General features: G+C 42.2%; 1 long non-coding RNA gene across 6 annotated transcripts in view; it reads left to right on the top strand.

Moving 5' to 3' along the window:
* LOC148224946 (uncharacterized) overlaps positions 1-20,204 on the top strand; it is a 75,313-nt gene that overhangs the window by 31,758 nt on the left and 23,351 nt on the right. For 3 of the 6 annotated variants that reach the window (XR_015801788.1, XR_015801786.1, XR_015801787.1), the window contains one exon: positions 13,782-13,896. The exons of 2 other annotated variants lie outside the window; for them this stretch is intronic. This is a non-coding gene — a long non-coding RNA (uncharacterized LOC148224946). Of the gene's footprint in view, positions 1-8,698; positions 10,072-13,781; positions 13,897-20,204 lie in introns of those variants that run through there. One more of the 6 variants, XR_015801789.1, reaches the window with a different exon arrangement.

Raw genomic sequence — 20,204 nt, 5'->3', positions numbered from 1 at the left:
TGCCTTTCCTGTAACTCCAGGTGAAAAACCCCAAAGTGTCAAATGCTTCCCATGATGTCTGTGGCAGGTGAAACAGTATGATTTCTATCTGAACATTAGAAACCATAAAACCAAAATGGAAACATTATTGAATAGGTACTAATCAAAACCCAGTGACAGCAAAATAATATTATTGATAAAGATTCAATTGAAAAATACTAAGAAGATATTGCATCTTCCTGGAAGCTGTCCTGGTGCAAAAATGGTAATCAAGTCTTCAAGTTTTACATTTCTGTTGGGGTGCATTTCTGTTTGGGAATTATGCTTCAACTTGAAAAACCCATATGCACATGAACTAGTTTTGAGTGTTCTATGTTTTTCACTAGAGGATTTTTGCTACTATGCTTTGAATGTACATAGACTTGTACTTTGTGGGATACTTTCCAAAGGTGATGTAAAGGACCCAGTATAAAAAGAGTAAAATATTTTATTGTGTGAGCAATTAAAAAAGTGATTACGTAAACGTTGATTTTAGAGATTTGGATGTGATTCAGCAAGGTTTTAAATGTCCTGCAGAAGAGCATTGTTTTATTTAATCATAATTTTTAAATGAATTTGTGTTTTTTTTTTAATTCAGGAAATACAGATTCAGATTAGTGTTAACTAATGAAAACATAATTGCTATTGGTATGATTCATCCTTGCAAAAAGGATATGGATAAGGCAATGGATGTTTTGATCCCTGCAGAACAGAGCAGATGTATGTGCTTCACATTATCCACCTACTGTGTCACCCTGACTTTCATGTGTAGTATGCTGTGTGCTTTGCTGGAGCACCACCTCATTCCCAGGAAATGAATCACAGGATCACACAGAATGGGTGAAAGGGGTCACTGGAGGTCATCTGGTCCAACCTCCCTACTCCCCTAAAGCACATCACTCAGGAATGTGTCAAGGGAAGGGATCTCCAGAGGAGGAGACTCCACAACCTCTTTGGGCGGCCTGTTCTGTGCTCAGAATGAACAGGAAGCTTCACTTTCTAGACCTCTGGATTCTTGACAGCTTTTGTGATTGCAGAGGTGGCAGTAGCTGTTACAGATGGTTTTCCTTTCTGTTTTTTAAAAATCTTTTTCGTATGCCCAAGGCAGCCAGTGTGCTGCAGACAATATAAATACAGATTTATTGCTGCTCAAGGCAGCATGAGGTTGAAAGATGTGGCTTGCAAAGGCAGAGTCAGAGCCCAGTGTTGGAAGTGTGTTTGCCCTCCCTGCTGGAAGTGGCTGGTGTGGCACTCAGGCAGGGGTGTCCTTCTGCAGGTGCATGGTGGTGGCCTCATGGTGTGTGTGCCTCACTCAGGATGGCATCTTCCAGTTGCCCTGGTTGGCAGAGATTGCTTAACCTGACTCCTGCTGGTAAAGATTCTGGGAGGTTGATGCTGAACAGCAGAGGACTGTGGAATATGCCCAAGAGATTTGCTTTTTGTTTTACTTACTCAGTACAAAGGAAAGTACTTCCCAGTAGGAGCCCATGGGAGCAACTTTTGTCTCATCTGGGTTTGCTGTTTGAGACCAGATGAACCAAGAAGAGTTTCTGCAAGAGTAGCCCCTTGCTCATGAAAACTGAGTCTCTGGTGGCAGGCTTCACTGTGCCAGTTTGTACATTAGAGAACTGGATGAGGGGGAGAATGTCTACAGGCAGGAACTGCCTAATGCTTCTTTAAATTCAGTCATGCCCCTGGTCCCCAGAGTGTGCTGTGTGTGACACAACCCATTTATCCATTTTTAATGCTGAAATTCTATTTTAAAAGAGAGATGGTTGAAATCTTACACCTCTCTATGCCAGTGAAAACACTCCAAGATCAAATAGCCCAATATTTATTCTCCCCCTCATGCTCCAAGGTTTAAAAAGAAATGATAACCTTTATGTTCCCCCAATTACATCTTGCAGAATCATTTCCAAATTCTGTAGCTGAGATGTAAATGTGATGGATGTGATAGAATTACTGAGTTGACTAACAAGAGCACATTAAGTCGTCATAATGAAACTTGGATTAATTGCTTGGGTATACTTGTTTTTTAAAGTTTTTAACTTATGATCCTGCCCACGCATAATCTATGTGCTTCACTGATCTTATTCTCCCTTGCCTCTATGGAGAACCTCTGTCCCTGGGCCCTTGAAATAAGTGCTCAGTCATACATTCAATTGGACCTGCTCTGTGAAGGCTGTTGCTCATAGAGTGAGCAAAGAGAATGGGAGAAAACAGCCTGCAAAAAAAACCAGCAGTGTGTTAAAGACAGAAACAGCAATTCCCATAAATTACATGTATTTGAGGAATATGTCTGTTCTGGGAAATAAAGGTAAGCAAGTTGAAGATGGTTCCATGCTGTGTTATTTCAGCCCATATTCAGTACATTTTAACAGCTCATTTTGAGGACCCATTTCCTACATGATTCAGGTTCAACACATTTCTCCAAGTGCCAGGCAAACTGCAAACTGTATGGAAATACTGAGCTCTGGTATCTGAGGCTGGACCCAGAGACAGACACGAGTGGTTGTTAACATACAGAAATGCAGATTTACTGTGTTTAATATTCTTTGCAATGGTTAAAAATTCTGTGATATAGAAATCAATAGTGTTAATAGTTCTAATGAGAAAAAATATAAAGATTACTGATTTTAATGTGTTGTTATAGGAAAAGCTGAAGGCTTTGATTCTACTATTTTTTCCCCACATCTTTTAGAGAGCAGGCTGCAGCTTTGCACACACATATAGCATACTAATAGGATATTATTTTCCACCTCTCAGATCTCTTTTGAATTCAAATATATCTATTAGCACCTTTACACCTCAGCTTATGCATATCCCAAGCCTATGTGATTAACTATTTCTACAGTACCATTTGGTGGGTGGCATTGCAAATTACAGAATAACGCAGGGAAACAGAATTTTCTGCTGTGGGTCTTAACACTGTGTATGGAAAATGCAGAGAGGAAAAAAAAGAGAGATTTAAAGTCATTTGGATCTGCATTATTTAAGCTGGCAGGGATCCAGGGTTTGTAATTTGAAGGCTTGTGTATGGGTCAGGATGATGACAGGTGAAGGGAAGCCTTGATAAGGGGTTTGAAGGCAGTTTCAGGAGCACAGGTCAGTGCCAGTACAAGTCTGGTGGAGGAAATGTGTATGGCTGAGAACTGTTCCCCAAAGGAAGGTGCAGAGTGAGAGCTGGCTCAGGACAGCCAGCAGGGTGGGCATTACATCTTCTGACTCTGGGCTGAGGTATTTGGCTGTTCCTTGCTATAGAAAGACGATGGTGGAAGATGGAGACAGACTTTGCACGGGGAACTGAGGGAGCAAGAACAAGAGTAAACAAGGGAAAAAACTTGTTTTGATGTGACTGAAATGTCACAGTGGTGAGGCACACCTGCCTGCATATCCCAGAGCCACCTTTGGGAGCACCCACTTGTCTGGCCTTTGAGGGCTCTTGATGTGGGTGAAAAAGGCAGTGAATTCACTCTGCTGCTCCTGGTAATCAGTTTCTCCACGAACTTTGTGGGAGCCTGAGGCTGTCCTCTCCTGGCTTCTGAAAGCAGCTTCAATACCTGAACAGTCTTGTCATATTTTATGTTTCCAGGCAACTTTGAAAGCTGCACTCCACTCCCAGGAGGGCATCAAGGGTCTTTCTGTTGAAGACAATGAAGACTGAATCAGGTCTGCAGGCTGCATCAATCTAGGGCTTTTTTTTTTTTTCATATTATATACAATTTTTTCCTAGCAGACAAAAATAAAATGTTGGATTTTCTGAACAATGCAATTGGTGGGATGGTCCAGCTCTGGCAGTAGACTTGGGGTATGGCAATACTGACTATCATCTGCTGCACTGCTCTCAGAGTCCTGGTGACTCTCCAGCTAGTGTTAAAACTAGCTTAAAACTGAGCTGTCTTGATGCTTTCCTACTCAGAAACTTAGGCATTGTGGTTGAAGAGGAGAGGATTGGTCTGTCAAGTGGTTCTGCCTGTTGTGTTTGAGGTATGGGCCTGCACCACTTACTGCAAGGCTATAAAACTGGATTGTTTCCTTACCTCTCCTTGAATTTAGCACCAGTTCTACACTGTCTTCTGGAGCGATGACCTGCTCTGCTTCTCATTTCTGAGGGCAGGTTTTGACAAGCATCTTTCTGACCCTGATCTCCAAGTGCTGCTTTTCATTACAGTCCAGATAGGGCCAGGACTATGTGCTCTTCTATGCTTACTTCCAAAGGACTCTCCAGAGACTTCAATGCAGTGTTCTCTATGGTTTCCAGCTACCTGCATGGGACAGATATAAATAATTTCAATCCTGTCCTCAACTTTTGGGGCCTTTTTTGTAGATATTACTATTTTAAAAATTTTTGGTTTTTGTCCTTAAAATCCTCGTTGTTAATGAAGTTGCTTGCTAGGGACCTTTTGTAGAGCAGTGTTGTCTCTTGTTCTGTAACCTGCTGGCTTGCTGTCATCATGAGCCATAGCCATAGAGAAATGTCTGCCTTTGCCTTTACAGTAGTGATGCTTAATGGATTTGACAATCAAGTGGAGTTGCAACATGAACAACTCCTGCAAGTTAGGTAAGTCTGAGAGCCTAACTGTTATCCTAAACTCCATGAGCTAAGTTTAACTTGGATGCTCTCTAGTTACCTTCTGGTACAAGACTCTGAAGCCAGTGTCAACATTTTAAAATAAATCTAGTTCACGACTTGTCACATTATAAGAATAGCCCCATTATGCTCAACCAAAGGCCCATCAAGCTAAGTATCCTGTTTCTGACAGTAGCTGATAATTAAGGAAAGGGTGTAACTGCAGGGAAAGTATTGAGTGATATTTCCCCAATATGTTCTCCCGCCCCTCAGCAGTTCATGGCTTAAAGATTTTCTGATCTCTGTGTTTAATAAGTCTTTGTGGCTTTATCTTTTGTTGATTTGTCAGATTCTAGTTTTGCTCTCAGCATCTGCAGCACTTTTGGCAATGAGTTTAGCAACTTAATGATTCACTCTGACAGAAAGTCCTCACTTTTCTTTCTTTTAAAGCCCTGGCTGAAGATCTCACGTGATGCACCCCTATTTCTTGTATTTTGGGAAACAAAGCCTTTTATTCATCTCTTTCAGGCCACTCATGATTTTATAGAATTCTAATGAGAACCTAAACGGAATGATTTCTAGTGTGATTTAAGTCTCTGTATTACGTTTTATGCTTTCTGGCTGTTTATATTCTTTTTGCTTTATGTTTATTTCATCGTCACAAATTTAATCATTTTGAGAAGATTATTTTGTCTAATTAAGGTAGAATTAATCCAGGGGCAGGGATAATTTGAGAGCCAGGATTTGAAGGTAGTTTATTTAATCTATGTGTCTTCAAATCCTTTGGATTCAATTTGCCCAGCTTTCATACTGATGGATGCTGTATTAAATTATTTAAATAGATGAATTAAATTTGGAGCAAACAGAGGCTAATGCATTTCACCCTCAAATAACACGGCTCTGTAGCCAGGGAGATTTTTCTAGGAGAACTGAGGAGAGTCGTGAGCTGGAAGCACTGTATGTAAAACAGGGGGTAAAGGCCACATGAAAACCCCTTTGATTTATCCTCTAGAACTAATTTGTCGATTCCTTGTGGTCAGATTAGCAGAATGGAGCCAAGAAAGAAACCTCACAGAGATTGACCATGTGAGCTGAAATAATAAGCAGCTGTTGCTCAAGAGAAAGCTCAGACCAGACTTGCAGAAATGTAATTAGCAGCGTGCTGGCTAGCTGCTTCCATGCCTAGAGCCTGCATAATGCCCTTCTGGGGGGCAGTGGTAATTTTTGGTCTCTCTTTTGGACAAAGCTGCTTTCTCGCTAAGAATCAGGAGGACTGGAAAGGGATAAAAGAGATGGAAAAGAGTGAAATATACTCTGCAGTACTCAGGGACACTAGATGGGGATATTTGCTCACTTTATGGTTCTTGGCATCCCTCACAGCTTTGGTGGTGATGTTACCGAGGTACAAGGAGCGTTGGTGACATCCAGAGGAAGGGATTGATCCGAGGGGGTTGTGTGGGACTTGAGGGGCAATCCACAGCTTTGTTGCTATTTCTCACTCTACGGTTCCCATCTCAAACACAGCTGGTCTGTACAGCTCAGGACACTCTGAGCTCTCTCTTCTGGCTGTGAAACACAGCTCAGCATCACGTGGGACAGGGTGATCATGGTTCTTCCTCTGCACTGGGAGAAAGAAGGGCCAGATCTTCCCTATGGGAGAGGGAGAACCAAAACCATGGCAATGTTACCATTGTGGGCCTGAAGCATTGCTGCTGTAGGTGCCACTGGTGTGTTTTTGAGGGCAAGAAAGGGATACGAAGCTACTTTTTGTATTCCTTTCCTTGACACGTGTTTGTCTTGCCAAATCGATGTTGTTTAAAGCAGGAGACTCCTTCCCTGACTCAGAAGCCTTGGCTGCCTGTGATGTGTGGCCCAGGGCTGTGAAGATGGGCTGCTGGGACAGCTTTGTCACCAGGACATGACTGCTGCCTTTGCAGCCCTTGCAGAGCCACTGGGCTGGAGTGGGCTTTAGGCAGTCCCAGAGAACAGCACAGCCACAAGCACAGGGATTCACGTGTCACTGCACAGATTGGGACAGATTTCAAAGGTGTCCATGGGATGCAAGATAGAGCTGATGTGTTCTGGCTCTGTGGGATGCTGGTGGCAGTGTTGGTAAATGCTGCTGCATATATTCTGTGTGTGGTCGGGCCGAAGAAAGGGCTCTAAAGAAAAGATGAAAGCCTTGAATTCTCTTGTTAGGCTGGTGAGTAGACAATGAGGAAAAAAGGTGTGTTGTTGACAGCCTTCAAAATCCATGAAGGATAGACCATATCTCTTAGTAACAATTGTGGGACAGATGTAATAAAAGCAACTTGCTTGGATCAGATATCTGCATTTAGTGTATTAGGGAGCCCTTTTGATTTTTTTGTCCTGTTTGTTTGTGCCCACGTACACTCAGAGGCAGACGCTGTATGTAACAAACACTTGTCAATACCTGCTAATATCAGAATTTATTTCAGCCTCAAAAATACTATTGACTGGTCTCAGTGAAGGCAAAGCATAGAGAGGAAGCTGCTGAGTCATGAATAGGTCCCCATGTTTGCTGTGTTCTAATGACTTTAAACACTCCCACTCTGACATTAAACACTCCCAGTGCCCTCTTCCACCATCTCTGGCAAGTTGTTAAGTGATAGATTCTAGATGATTGTTAAGGTCTCTTCCAATCCAAACCATTATATGATTCTACTTCCCAAAGTTCGTTTGAGGTGAAAAAAACTGAGATCTTCTCCAAGTCCCCTTTTGTATTTTAGAATTTTTAGGAAGTTCAGGCTTTGGTTAGTAAAAGCTATAGTTGATTTTCAGAAGCAACAAATATCCTTTTTTTCCCCTACATAGGTTCATTACTTCATTGTACTTCTCTTAAGGCTTGCCTAATCCAGGTTTTGTATACAGCCTAGCATTCAGCATACAAACACATTCTGTGTAAAATTAACAACGGATGGAAATGTTTGGCTGAGCTGGTGGAGCTTTACATTTCCCTTTTCTCAGGATCAGAAGGCTGCCTGAGCTAGATTATTTTCTTGGTTTAGTTTCTGACTTTTTTTCGCTCTTTTGCTTTGACAGTATATGTTTAGATGAAAAAAAAGGGGGTGGAGGAGCTCTGTGAGTGACTCCTTTGATGAAACATTAATTGGTATCTACACATGCAGAGGTAACAAACTGCTATGCTTGAAATAGGATCTCTACCCGTTTTGTGTAAGGGTTTGCATTTCTGAAAGGGATGGACTGCTTAAGCTTATTGGCTTGGATTTTTTTTCAAGTGGAAACAGTTTTCTCTTCAACAAGCTCCAGTCTCCAATCCCTGACTTTGGACTTGCCTACATTTGGAAATGTACCAAAATAACTATTCCAGAATAAGATCCCAGGAGGATATTTTAGAACTAGATTAAATTAAATTGGAAATAAGAACTCTTATTTTGGAATAAGAGGATCCGCTTTGGGATTTATATTGAAATAAACCATCTCAGAATAATTGTACCTATTTTGGTATATTTCCAAGAGCAGACAAGAGCTGAGCATGTTCTGAAATAATTATATTAAAATCTCATGGATGTGATGGATAATGGAGAAATTTCAATACTGAGTTAGAACAATTTGGAGTGAGTGTGTCTGGTGGTGTTATACACCTGTTCAGTGGGGGGTTTTGAGTTTAAGCAAAAGATCTCACCCTTCAGGCTATGTATATAATTTGTTATTAACATTTTAGTAGCAACACTACTGTGCTAGGAACAGTCTTACAGACACAGGTCCCACCTCTGCACAACCTGCAGTCTAGAAATAATCCATTTGCTTTGTAATTCTATAGATGTCAGCATGTCTGTTCTGCAGATAAAATAGTTCTCAACTCTTCATAACACTCCTTCTTTGTAACACTTTGTTGGGGGTTGAATTGTTCCCTTTTCTTTCTGTGGAATTTTCCCCATTGTTATGCTAAGTATTTGTGGCTACAGCTTAGTAGCAATAGTTTTCTCTCGCAGGGGGGTGGGGGATAGGGGGAGACTGGAAAAGGAAAGGTGGCACAGGGGTCCGGGCTGTCTCGCTCTTGCTTGGTTCGTGGAATGAGAGGAGGACGGCCCGGGCTCTGATCTGGCACCTTCCTCGCCATCCCAGCGCTGATATCCACGTTCCCTGCCGTCGGACACCGCTCTGCTGCTCTCCCACATCACCCTGCTACCTCCGGGCACTCTGCCGAGCACCACGACCGGCACCGTGAGGGGGGAGTCGATCCCCCATCCCTCTCAGCCCTGGGCGCTGCCGCCATCACCCAGCGCCTTCAGCTGCGCGGGGCCTGCCCTGCCCACAGCACCGGGAACTGAGCGCACGGAGAGGGCTTGGCCAACGGGACTGGAACTGAGCTACACTGCTCTGTTCTGTTGTCAGTTTTTATAGCTGTTGTTGTTTCTGCTGTTTTGCCTTGTTAGATATCAGTAAAGAACTGTTATTCCTATCCCCATATCTCCTGCCTGAAAGCCTCTGATTTGAAATGATAATAATTAGAAGGGAGGGGGTTGCACTCTGCATCTCAGGAAAGGGCTTCTCTCCTTAGCAAAATACCTGTCTTTCAAACCGAGACACACTTGTTTATAACAATCCTTGTTTGTAACACTTGCTGATAGCACTCTTTGTTCAGGCAAAGCTGCTACTTAGGTTTGGTTTCTTTTCTTGAAGGAAAACAGAAGAGGATAGTTACAAGAAGATGGAAATGATAAACAACCACGCATTTGTTCTGTATTTGTAGTTACTGTGCCACCCCTCTGCTTAGTTTACTGTAGGTGGCACGTGAGTCATTACTGGTAAGGCAAAAGCCATGTGCCACATCACATCCTGTGCCATGGAACCAGTCCAGGTGTGAAATGAATATATTGCCCCTATTAACATACACACAGGATGTATGGAGTGATGGTTTAAAGTAACACTTTCTCATTCAATAAGGAATGCTCACGGCTGAGAAAGTTTTGTTATCTTCCTGGGTAAAATTTTTTTCTTTTTCCTTTAGGCACTTTCATTTGTGCCTTGACTTCCTATGAGTGGAGGTGGCAGGAATTTTCTCTGTGGCAAGAAAAGGTCACACTCTGTATTTGCTCATATTCTAATCTTCCATGTACTTTCAATACTATTTTGGTTCCATACTGTAGGTCTGAAAAAAAGATGTGGAAATTCAGTAGCACAATTTCAAGGTTATCCCACAGGTCAGCAAATCTATAATGTGATTTTTTTCTCCCCTTTATGATACTTCATAATAAAAGGAGTTGATATAATATGAAAGTGAAAGGCAGTTTCTTCCTATCAAATTATCATATCTAGCATCAAGCCTGCGCTTGAAGGTAATTCTAGCTAATCCTTTGTAGCAATAAATATCTATTACATTTATCACATTGAATTTGTTTCTCCTTCATTTCATCCAATTACCTTTTCTACAACTGGTAAATATATCAGAGCTGTCTCAACATATTTTTTATGGATGTTAACTTACTATTCTCTTCTTGATCTTCTGTCAAGATGTGCTTTAATTAAAATGTTCATGTAACTTGTTCAAGTTTATCCTTCACTCCTTCACTATCCAGATAATTGATGGGTTTGCTTTTAAAAGTGGAATATAGCAGTCCCAAGGACTGGGCTAGGACTGAAATTCTTAGGTTTAGAAACTTCTAAGCAAGTTGCTATAATGCCAGAGTTTAGGATGCTATAGTCAGAGGTCTGACAGCTTTACTATTACACATATTTTTATCTGGTGTTTTGCTATTAAAATTTCCGTAGGAAATACATATATAGATAGCCTCAATCAGCCAACCTTTTTTTCAAATTAAAAAGACATATGGTTTCATAGTGTGAAAAGGCAGTTGGTGCTGCTCACTCACTCAATAGCTCTGTGACAGTGACACTGTATCAGCTCCAAGAAAACTGCAGGTTTTCCCACTGCTTTCTTATAGAGCCTGAGCTGTGGGTTCCCACACGATGGCACCTCAGGGATTCCTTTTCCAATGGGAGTGTTTGTGAAGTTTGTGTGCACAGTGCAGGGATGGTGCTGCTGTCTTATCAATTGCATCTCATGTTTCTTTCAGCTCCTTACCCTGTGTGGAAGTCATGGTGTTAGGCAAGATGTGTGGGTTGCTTATTTGTGTTGTTCATATCCAATACAGGCTTTTTTAGCTGGGGTGATGTGAGGCCAGAAGATGGATTAAGACAGAAAGAATGGAGTGATTCAGAAATCTGTGATTGGTAAAGGGTTGTCATTAAATGGGGGAGTTTTAATTGAACTCTGCGGCCTTGGCTGCTTTCCTTCAAACTACTCACCAATCCTGACAGTAAGAAATAAGGTGAAATCTTTGTGATAGGTATCTTGTAGATATCATGGTGGCTTCCCCGTGCCAGTGATGAGCAGTGGGCTGTTGGGTGAGCTATCCAAATGCTTGGCTGTACACGTGGCTTTGCCAGATATACACAAAGCTATTGTGAAAGCACATTGGAATAAGGAAAGAAAATACTGGGGGGCTATTTCAGCCAAGTGACCTTGAGAGAAACATCTACAACACTTTACACAATTGCACAAAAACAGCTCCTCAAGAGAGGGAAAAGAGTAGATGTCCAAAGACTCAACCTTAGGAGCCTTTCCAGCTATCAGGGAGAAATTTCTCCCCTCTTTAGGGCCAGCCTGAGGAAACAAGAAAGGGTATAGGAAAAGGGATTAATTTCTTTGAATGTCTTTATTGCCTCCTTCTCAGCATGTGTCCTTTAAAGGAGGTAATACAGGAGACTAATTACTGAGGTTAATGTTCTGAAATCCTTCCTTACTCAAGGCTATTTATGTGGTTGAGGAGATGTTAATACCTGCAATCAGTCACAGATTCACAGGGGAAGGCGCTGACCTTTTGAGGACTGTGGGGCTTAGGCCCCTGAATCCAACAGTCAGGTGTTGCCTGAAATCCTCTCTTTTTATTTCAACCATCACAGAAATCCCAAAAGGGTTGGTTGCAACAAAACATTTGCAATATGAATGCAAAAAAATGTAAATCCTGACTTTAAAAGGGATGCATCTCCCCATCTGTTCCTATGTCTATTTAGAAACTTTCAGGTTTTAGGGAGATATTGGCAGCTTCTTTTATCAGGGAGGATTCCAGGTGGTTACTGCTCTGCCCTGAGTTCCTTCAGAGCATGGCACAGAGGGGGAACTCTGCTGCTCTGGGATGATGTGCTGATGGAGAAGAAATAAAACTGCCCTAAGGCAGGCTCACAATGCAACAGCCTAAAGGAAGATCTGGCATGTGCCCGAAATGTCTATTCCCTTCTGCACTCCTAATGCTTCATCAATCATATCACCTGTGTGTCATGATTGTCAGCATGGAGAAAAATATTTGGAGTGTTCTGGTTTCCTTGTACACTGCCAGGGTGGTGTGTTACTGGGAAAAAAAGTGCCTTTTCATAGATACTAGCTCAAATCAGGAATATCCACCTGGGAAGAGAGCCCACAGAAACAGACCCATTGTAGTAAAAGTCTGTGAAGCTCTGCAATTTATACTTTTTACAGGAAGATTAATATGGATATGTTAATCCACATTAACATACACATGGTTGCATCAATTAGACAAAAAGGTAGACCACACTCAGAACAACAGGTTTTTCATACATGCAGACGCCTAGACCTGCTCTGGGTGCCAGGTGCCAGTCTTCTTTGGAGCTGTGGAAGCTCCTGACTCCAGAGAGTCAGCAGAACTCTCAATGACTGCCCCTCATACAAGACACAGAACTTCATTCTTCATAGAAAAAGCCAGCAAAACCCAAACAAGCCAGACTCCCAGCTCTTACAGATGTCTAACACACCAAGAAGCAGCAAGATAAGGGTACAAGGACAATTTCTTTCCCTCCTCCCAGGCCACCTTTGAATACTGATAGAGGCACCAGCAGAGGAAAAGTGCTTAAAGCAGTTAAGAACAAGCTAGGGAAACTCAGCCTACACCTTGTCTCCTTAAACTGCCTTACCTCTAGTGCACCACACCAATGTAGACTCAAGTCTCTGAGTCAAAAGAGCAGCTACATCAGCACTGGCATCCTTCACCTTAGAGCTACTGAACTGAGCACCTTCACACTATTTCTTTTCCTCTGGGAGGTCTATGCCACACACTTAATTTGATGTTAAAATATTTGACCTTTTTTTCTGCTACATAAATAAACAGATTTTAGCTGAATTGTATGGAAAATACTATTTCGTATTTCCAAATTTTTCATGAGGTAATATTAGATAAGCCACCACTTGGACTGAGGGCAAGTGTAGCACACTAATAATTTTGAAACATTTTAAATATTGGAAATGTGTAAAATGAAGATTGCATTCAAAGTTTTTTTCCCACCCTTTTACCCACCCTCGAAGCCTTGAGCAAGAGACTAAGTGTAGCTTTAAATGAGAACTTCAGTAGAATTCAATTTTAAAATCAGCAGTTGCTAATGTTATTATATCCTTTCTGTAGTAAAGCTCAAATGCCTGGCTCTCTCTGTGATTCCCTGGCTGTAGGCAGCATTCACCATGCACTTTCCCAGAGATTAGAGGCACTTTCATAATACTCATTTTGGTGGTGCATCTTCCTTGTTTCTTTCTTACTTGAGGGCAAAACCAGATGATCTTGTTCTGAGGATCTCTGACAGTGGCTATTCCATGTCTGGCAGTCACTACAATCTAATTCTGCTGGATGTAACTACCATAATTTATTCCCTGTAGATGGTTTCCAAAAATAGAAGTAGGTATGATCCTTGCCCTACAAGGCTCACACAAAAGACAGAGAATTAAAAAGGCTGGCAGATACAGGAGAAAAAGTAAAAGAAGCAATGGCTATGTGAAGTACCCAGAGAGAGATAAATTAAATCCAAATTAGTCCTTTGGTGTGATAGTGAGACTGAATAAGCAAGTTTATTAAAGGGAAAAAACATAATTCAACTAAAAGACAGAGATGCATGAATAGCTCTCAGAATAACACACAGAATGCCAGCATCCTAATGGTATAAACCTTACACTACAATTGAAAAACTTTCCTTCAGTTCAAATCACTTGTCTCTGGTGTCACCCTGTCAGTGTGATCAGTAAGTAGCTTTGTCCTTCCTTAGGAACCCCATCTCTTTCCTACAACTGACTTTAAAATGCATCATTATCTCATTTCCTTGTCACATTCCAAATTGTTTTTAGAGTCTGTTGGGCTCTCCACAGGCGATGAAAAAGCTGTGAGCACAGGCCTTGATGTGCAGACCCCTCAACAGACCTTGGATCACATTTCACCTTCCAGGCTGGATGTTCTCTCTTGTTGCACAAGGATTTCCTGAAGGTAAGGAAGCCCTTTTGTAAGGCAGGGATGGGGATGCTGCAAACCCCAAACCTGCTTCTTCTCTCAGGGTTTTTCATCTCTGTTAGTACCTGCTGCTGCAGCCTCACATGTGCTCCCATGTTTTTGTCTTCACCCTGTCCCTGTGATGTGTGGCCCTGCTGCTGTTCCTCCCTGACAGGTGACCGAAAACTTGCTTGAGGTTTGCATAGGAAACCTGCATGGAACAGCCTTGAGCCTGGCTCTTGTGTGGTCTCATGTGGAGTGGAGACCATGCCTGGCTGAAGTACCACACAGGGGAGTGTCCCAGGCATGAACTCCTGTGATCACCTAGAAATCTTATCCCCTTCAACTCTGGGTGCTGTGCCCTAGGCTTTGCTGGTTGCTCTTGTGTTTTGCATTTCTACATCCTGAGTGTTTTCTGCTACTTATGGGATTTCAGGCTTTACTCATCTTGTTGCTTCCTGCAAGTTTCTGTGGATGTGTCCTTCATGGATAGTACAGCTCAGGTTTATGTGTAGCACATTTTACCTTGTGGGATACCTGGTGTCTCCAGCATAGGGAGTCCTTCTGCCTTCCTTGGCCTTTGGAACAGGCTGCTTTTGGGGAAAAGTCTATATCATAAGAAAGCCTCCATGGAGGGGAAAAAATATCCATAAAACAATTTATTGCTTCAATTCTGAAATCCCCCTGCAACCTTTACCCTAATATATCACTCTGCTTGCAAGTATATAATTGGTTGATTTCTCCTAAAAAGCCATGGAATTTTCTCCTTTCCTTTGTGTGCAGGAATTTCTGGATAATCTGGGGTAAGAAAAGGGATGGTGCAGATTTTGCTGTTACAACAAATCACTTGTGCATGTTTAGCGCTGTCTTTTGTGTGTTGATTTTGGGATCGGTCTCAGGCCTCCATAAGGAAAAGCTGCTCCCAATGTTGTTTTGGCTGTTTGTTGCTTCCTGTCTTTCAGGACAGTGAAACATCTGGCCCAAAGCTACAAGCTGCTCTCCACAGTGAACATAGCAGTGATGGCCAGATGGAAATGTGCCACATTCCCATGTCACCCTGCACACTCAGGGAATGGCACGGGAATTGCAGCTATGGAGGAATTCCTACTGTAATCCCTACCTACCTGTAATCCCTACCTACCTGTAATTCCTACCTGCCTGTAATTCCTACCTGTAATCCCTACCTGTAATTCCTACCTGCCTGTAATTCCTGCCTGTAATACCTACCTGCCTGTAATTCCTGCCTGTAATCCCTACCTACCTGTAATCCCTACCTGTAATTCCTCCCTGCCTGTAATTCCTGCCTGTAGGAGTGGGGCAGGAGCTGCTGTTTGAGAAGGGAGCTGAGGGCGCCACATCCCGTGAGCAGCTGCCTCTAGGGTGTGGAGCAAAGGGAAATCAGGCACTCAGCAAGTGCTGCTTTCCCTGCCTGGAAATTGGCTTACAGGTGTGTGGGTGTACATGCTGTAGGTGTCTCAGGTTTGTTCATAAAGCTCAGGATATGAATAAAAGTTAACTGCTATTGCATGGTGCTCCTGCCACTGCAGTTCACTGGTAGCAGTAGTTGGGTGAGAGAGGATGCTGTGGATGCACAAAACCTTCATCTTCCTGCCATCTTTGCCTTCTGATCCCATTTCACTGGGAATCAAACAAATTAACAGTGTTTTAACTGGAGAATATTTTAGTTAAAATTTCTCTTTAGAAGGACAAATAAATCTTGATCTTGTGATTAAGAAGGCACAATTAAGGAACTGAAAAATAAAATGTTTGCTTATGGGATGTGCTCCACTAGTGGTATATAAGTTCAATGTAAGTTTATATATTTCTTAATGTGATACATATTTTCTTACAGATTTTTTAATGCAAGAAGAATGTTCTTTTATTTATCTTTTAGATAAATAGATAAAAATTTAGGTAAATTTAAAAAGAAAGAATACTTACATTTATCGTTTATTATTGTAAGTTTGCCATGATAGAAGGTTATAAAACACTGTTCTGGAGAAGAGAGTGACCAAAAAATAGCTTTTGAGGAAAAGTAAATAGTGAGGGGAAAGGATGCACTAAGCTAAGACCTCACCAAAAGAACAAAGCACCACGGAGATGTGTCTGGCTACAAGTACAAAGCATAAATACAAAGCACTCTGATTAGTTAACTAGTCTGCTTCTTAGGTTTATTAAAAATGACAAGAAATTTAATGACAGAAATCAAGGTATTTGTAAAACACTAAAGGTGAAACTGCTTTCTGTTTACAACCAGTGATTTTTATGTTGCATTTCATAAGAACTGCCCGTCTCTGTCCAAAGCAGAACCAAAAAAAGGAATAAAATAAATAAGAAATGGTGCATTGTGATCACAATCATAGGCTGTTTATATGTATGCTTCAAATTAAGGGTTTGGTGTCATGGAAACAGCTTCTTCATTTGGAAAGCTCTGCGGCAGCGTGAGAAGGGAACGACTGGAGAGGGCGAGAGGAAGAGGGAGCGCAGGAGCGCGGCCGTGGAGCCTTCCCGGCATCAGCAGCTCCTTCCCTCCCTCCCTCCCTCCCTCCCTCCCTTCCCCGGAGAGCAGCGGGGCAGGGCTCTGCAATAATGCACAGCATCCCCCCTTTTGCTGCTCGCCATCCACATGTGGCTTATTTTGCAGTTAATGCACAGTGTAGTTCTAAACACTTTTAAAGGGAATTTTCTGTACTGAAGGAATGTGTATATATATATAGTATGTATGTGTGTATGCACACACATATATAGATGTGTCATGTATTTTTGTAAATGGACTTTACCTAAATACAGTATTTATCCACCAAAGCAAATGAGTCCAGAATTTCTATAAATACCGTTTGTTCAGTTCTGCTTGTGTGCATATATGCATAGTATGGTTTGTGTAATTCTAGTGCTAAAAAGACACTCCCTGTTGCTCCACATCAAAGGAAAGCAGTCATTTGTGTAAAGAGCTTCTAAAATTTACCAGGAGAGAAACCTCTCCAATGAATACCGAATTACAATAGATGGCTGGGAATTAACACCACCACTTGCATTGTCCTAGCTTCGATGCCAATTTATGCTCATTTTGTGGGCACAGTTCAGATTACTCAGTAATTGATTGCATTAAGCAGTAACAGGAGAGCTTTACAGGGACTAAATTAAGGGTATGTGCTATATTTCTGCTGTGTTGCTGTCATGAACATCACCAAGGAGGAGAAAAGGACTAATCTTATAAAACATATATTTTTTTTAAGCATAGTAAAGTTAGGTGTAAGATCTTGAGGTGGGATCATGTGAAGGCAGTGGAGTTGTTCCCCACTCCTTCACAAAGCTCAGGCTGGCATTATGGAAAAATCTGGTTACAGGCCAGTGTAAATCCTTTGCTGCTTTCACAGTGGGGCCAAATGTGTCCCTTCTCAGATGAAAATGCTGTTCTGCTCTCCACCTAACTTCCTAACTCAGCTAGGTGTGAAAATTTTGGTGATTTGGGCATCTTGTGATGGTGCCCAGATGCTGGGAGACCGGTTAGACAAGTGGTTTAGTTCCAAAACCAGGAGAGAGCTTGTCCTCAGCCCAGGGGGAAAGAGCTGCCCACACCAAAGCAGGGGCTGAGCTTGGGGCACAGTGTCTGTGGCGAGGGAAAAGCCACTGAGGAGATGCTGGCTGTCATAAGGGGGCAGCCCCAGGGGGAATGAGGGCATCCACACTGTGGGTCTGGTTTGTAAGCAGCTTTCACTGGGCTCGTTTCCTGCTCTCTGCTCACCCCCAGAGGTGTCTGCTTGTGGTTTGGCTTCCTGGCAGGGAGGACTTTCTGTACCCGCTGTTCTCCAGTCTGGGCATGTGGAAGAGCAGGAGAGAAGTTTCAGGGAAAAAAACCCAACAAATTAATTTGTCTGAAACAGGTCATTTTGGTTTAAAGCTGTCATTTAGCTCCCCTGTACCTGAAAGAAATGGTGTTTCTTTTAGCACTAGAACTGAAAAAGGAGTAGTCAGGTTTTTTGTGTGTTTTTCTTTTTTTTTTTTAATTATTTCCAGTTTAAGAAATATGCTAAATGAAGCACCTGTCCTCAGAGACAACCTGGGAGAAAGAGAGAGGCTGCAGTTCTGCCTGCTTTCATTATGGCTCCTGCACTGGCACAGAGGTATCCCTGTTAATTCTGCGGGAAAGATGCTTCTGGTACAGCAGTGAATTCTGCTGAATGGAATTCTGGTGCAGCAAAATCAACGTGCAGCTTTGGCACTGAAGGTTCATAAAGAAGAATTCGGTGTTGCTGTGAGGAGTGCTCAGCACTGCAGTGGCAGCATCTTACTGGGGAGACACCACCTAACAAAACCAGCTCATTCTTGTCTGCTGTGCAGAAACAGGTGTGTTAAAGAAACTGGAGGTGGAATGGTAATTGTGAGAAAAGTGCTAAATTCTCAGAGGAAAAAAACTTCATTGATGCAGAGGAAAAAAAATCCCAACAAACCTTGAAAATTATAGAAATCTTTCTGTCTTGGAATAGCATAATAGTTAAAGTAGAAAAGCTTGAAATGTCTTTATTTAGAATCCGGCAATGGAATGTAGTTTAGTTGAATAGTTCTGTTTCAGACTTTCGTTCCCTTTATTATCAAAGCAACATGAAAGGCATAAAAGCTTGGGCAAAAGAGAAATGATGTGCAATCTTTCTTCTCCTTGAGCTGTGCCTTTGTGCATGACTTAGTGTTTTCAAAAATATTGAGGAACAGGACGAAGAAATGTGCATTCACATTAGTGGTTTTATTCAGATCTGGAATGCATTTTGAAGCAGCTCTTCCAGTTGTTTGCACTAAGGTAATTTGGTTTGTGATATGGGGTGGCCTCAGAGCTCATGAGCTCAGCTCCTCCTGGATGGAGCCCAGAGCTCTCATTGCTAACCCAGCACATCAGATCAGACTAGACCATCCCTGAATACATCCCCACTCTCCCTCCTCCCTGATTTTTTAAATAATGTGGCATTAGGTCCTCAGAACTAAGCATTTATCTCCCCATACATCTTTTAATTGCAATACAGACACAGCCTTAGGCAATGGAAATGGTTTCCCCACTGCTCCCCATTTACATCTTCAGAAGATCTTTGTCTCTCTCTCATTCAGAAGGTTGATAGTATGTGCCCAGTAAAGCTTTTTTTTTTTTTTTTTCAGGAGAAAACAGCTGTTTAAATAGCAATTATTATTGGTAAGCATTCATGGTACAACCTAGTGCCATCTTTCTCCTGAATATTCAATCCACAAGATTCCCCTGAGAGGCAGGGTCATTAAGGAGCTATCTAGATACATATGCTTTTGCAAGTTTTTCATCTAGCTCGAAGGTGGGAATGCAAATTTTGAAACTTGGGGACATCCTGTGGCTTTGTAACACTCTCCAGGAGAGAAGTGCTCATTGAGATGAATAGCTCTCACTCATTCATATTCCTCGTTTACTCATGTAACATTTATAATATGGGTAATGTTCCTCCTTTTATAATAGCTCAGTGTGAGTTACAGATAGAACTTAAAATGACACTTCTTGTACTGAACTGTTTCAGATGAGGCTTTGCAGGGCTGTGCAAGGGGCAGAGCAAAGGCTGCTCTGCTGCAGTGGGAGCCTAGGGAATACAGTGCTGCAGGCAGATGTGAACACTGGATTTCCTTCAGCAAAGGAGGTGGGGACTCAGGCCTTCCTGGTCTCCTGTCCCTGGTGTCCCTCGATGCTTTGGTTTGCTCTGGGAGCCAAGCTTCCCCATGGTGCTGCTTCCACCTCTTCTATCCCTTTCCTGGGTCCTGTCTTTTGTGTTGGGAGCCAGCAGAAGCTGTTTTGGTGATGCAGGGAGGCCACAGTAGAGACATGCTTGTCCTGTGGGCTTCTTGCTCCTACTCCACATGAGTCTGGCTCCACATTATTCTTCACATGCAGGGATGCGTGGTTTGCAAACTCATGGCATATGACAGGGTAATATTTTTCATGCAAGAGCACACAAACAGCTGCTGCATCTCAAAAGACACCTCTCCTGTGCCACACAGCTGGATGGTTGGATTCAGTGATCTTAGAGGTCTTTTCCAGCCTTAATGATTATATGATGATTCTACACTTGAAACAAAGGGCTCAGGTGCTGCCCTGTTTCTCTCTCAAGCTCTGCACTACCATCCTTTATCTCACTAGAGATTTATTTTTTTAACATCAGTATCTACAACAAACATCCTAGTAGATGTTATGCAGTCCTTGAGTTTCTTCTTTCTTGAGATGTGATTCTGCTTCAGGGTAGTATTTTCTGTATTGTTTTATTTATTTTTTTTTTCATTTTCCTCAGTGGCTTTTTTTTTGT

The sequence above is a fragment of the Sturnus vulgaris genome, chromosome 2 (assembly GCF_052056855.1).
Source record: "Sturnus vulgaris isolate bStuVul1 chromosome 2, bStuVul1.hap1, whole genome shotgun sequence".
Taxonomy (NCBI): Eukaryota; Metazoa; Chordata; class Aves; order Passeriformes; family Sturnidae; genus Sturnus; species Sturnus vulgaris.
The sequence above is the reverse complement of the archived record's forward strand: the minus strand, read 5'-3'. Positions and strand labels throughout refer to the sequence as shown.